A 2,501-nucleotide genomic window follows, 5' to 3' on the forward strand; every position below is an offset into this window, starting at 1 on the left:
CTTTTTTTTTTTTTTTGTTTGTTTTTTGAGACAGGGTTTCTCTGTGTAGCCCTGCCTGTCCTGGAACTCCCCAGGTAGACCAGATTGGCCTCAAACTCAGAGATCTTCCTGCCTCTGCCTCATGAGTGCTGGGCTTAATACCACCACTGCCCAGCACTCTGTTTCTTGACTATGGATGCAATGTGGCCATCTGTCTCAAGCTCCGGATGCCTTGACTTCTCTGTCATAATGGGTTCTACACTGACATATGAAACAGAATCCCATTTATCCCTTAAGTTGCTTTTGTCTGGGTGTCTTATTATCGCAACTGTAGAAGAAACTAAGCCAAGAATCCTCCACATTATTTTTCATAAGGGCTATACCAAAGTACCTTCTCATTAAACACCTTACAAAGGTTTCTCTTTTCTCTACATACTTATGATAACTGTAATTTTTTTGATAGTAACTATTCTTTCCTGGAGTGAAGTATTCTTTCTATCTATCTATCTATCTATCTATCTATCTATCTATCTATCTATCTTATCAGAATGATGCTGGTGAGAGATGCAGGATCACTCTAGTACTTGTTTCTTTGCTCATGAGTCTCTCTTCCCATTTTTCATCAAAGTTTTAGTATCATTATCCTTGGTATTTAGAAATGTCAGCATGATGTTCTCTGCCATTGCAGGACTTTTTTTTTTCTTCCTGCATTTGGTATGGAAAGTTTTCTCATAGCTTTTTTTCCCATAGCATTTTGATATGTTCTTTTCATTTTTTAACTTGGAGGGTTTTTTTTTGTTGTTGTTCCTATTTGTCATTGTTCATTTTTCTTTCCTACTTCTGGTTGACAAACTTACTGTTACCAATTGACTTTTGTCTATTTTACTTCCAAAAGATTTTTTTTTTTTTTTTTTTTGGTTATTGCTCCAACACTGCTTCTAAAGAATTCAATTCTTATTTCGTAGTAAAAATAACTTTCTTTGTCTCTCTAAAGACAAATTAAATTTTTATTTTTATATTAATTACAGTTTATTCACTTTGTAACCCACTTGTAGTTTTTTCCCTCAATTCCCTCTAATTCTACCCTCCCTCCCTCATCTCCTCCCATGCCCCTTTCCAAGTCCACTGATAGGGGAGGTCCTCTTACCTTTTATCTGAACCTAGCTTATCAGGTATCATCAGGACTGGCTGTATTGTCCTCCTCTGTGGCCTGGCAAGGTTGCTATCCCCTTTTGGCGGGGGGGGGGGGGGGGGGGGGGGGGGGGGGGGGGGGAGTGTCAAAGAGCCTGCCATTGATTTTATGTCAAAGACAGTCCCTGTTTCCTTTACTAGGGAATCCAGTTGGATACTGAGTTGCCATAGGCTACATCTGAGGAAGGGTTTAATCTACTGATTCAATGCAATTCCCGTCAAAATACCAACGCAAGTCTTTACAGACATTGATGGAGCAATTCTCAACTTCATATGGAAAAAGAAAAAACCCAGAATTGTTTAAACGATCCTGTACTACAACAACAGAGAGCCTGGAGGTATCCCCATCCCTGATCTCAACTTGTACTACAGAGGAATAGTAATAAAGACTGCATGGTATTGGCATAGAAACAGGAAGGAGGATCAGCGGAACCGAATAGAAGACCCAGAAATAGTGCTCACTTAGGCAGCACATATACTAAAATTGGAACGATACAGAGAAGATTAGCATGGCCCCTGCGCACGGATGACACGCAAATTCGTGAAGCGTTCAATATTTTTTTCATTAGCAATATGTTGTTATAGTTCACTATAGCATTATTTTTTAGTATATGGTGAGAGAATGGTTGAAATATTTTTAGGCATTCAGAAAATATTTGAATATTCTGTTACTAAACATTTGTGACTTTTACCTTAAATTATAAACCATATACAGCTTGGTTTATAATCCATATTTCTATTGCATTAAATCTTTGTGTATTTCTAAAAGCAACAACAACAAAAACAAAAAAACAAAAAAAGAAGACCCAGAAATAAACCCACACACCTACGAATACTTGATTTTTGACAAAGAAGCCAAAACCATTCAATGGAAAAAAGACAGCAACTTCAACAAATGGTGCTGGTCTAACTGGATGTCTACATGCAAAAAAAATGCAAATAGATCCATATTTATCACCCTGCACAAAGCTGAAGTCCAAGTGGATCAAAGACCTCAACATAAAACCAGACACACTAAGTCGGGGAAGAGCCTAGAACTCATTGGCACAGGAGACAACTGCCTGAACAGAACACCAACAGCACAGGCTCTAACATCAACAATCAATAAATGGGACCTCATGAAACTGAAAAGCTTCTGTAAAGCAAAGGACATTGTCATCAGAACAAAACGACACTCTACAGATTGGGGATGAATCTTCACCAACCCTGTATCTGACAGAGGGCTAATATCCAGAATATATAAAGTACTCAAGAAGTTAAAGAGCAACAAATCAAGTAATGAAATTTAAAAATGGGGTACAGAGCTAACCAGAGAATTCTCTGTAGAGGAA

General features: G+C 38.1%; 1 non-coding gene across 1 annotated transcript; it reads left to right on the top strand.

Annotated features, from left to right (window-relative positions):
- The first annotated feature begins 1,624 nt into the window (after window positions 1-1,624).
- LOC129684937 (U6 spliceosomal RNA) lies at window positions 1,625-1,731 on the top strand. The gene has a single exon (XR_008721418.1). It is a non-coding gene; the product is annotated as a U6 spliceosomal RNA (small nuclear RNA).
- The last annotated feature ends 770 nt before the right edge of the window (window positions 1,732-2,501 follow it).

This window comes from Psammomys obesus, unplaced genomic scaffold (genome assembly GCF_907164565.1).
Source record: "Psammomys obesus unplaced genomic scaffold, mPsaObe1.curated_primary_1811, whole genome shotgun sequence".
Lineage (NCBI taxonomy): Eukaryota > Metazoa > Chordata > Mammalia > Rodentia > Muridae > Psammomys > Psammomys obesus.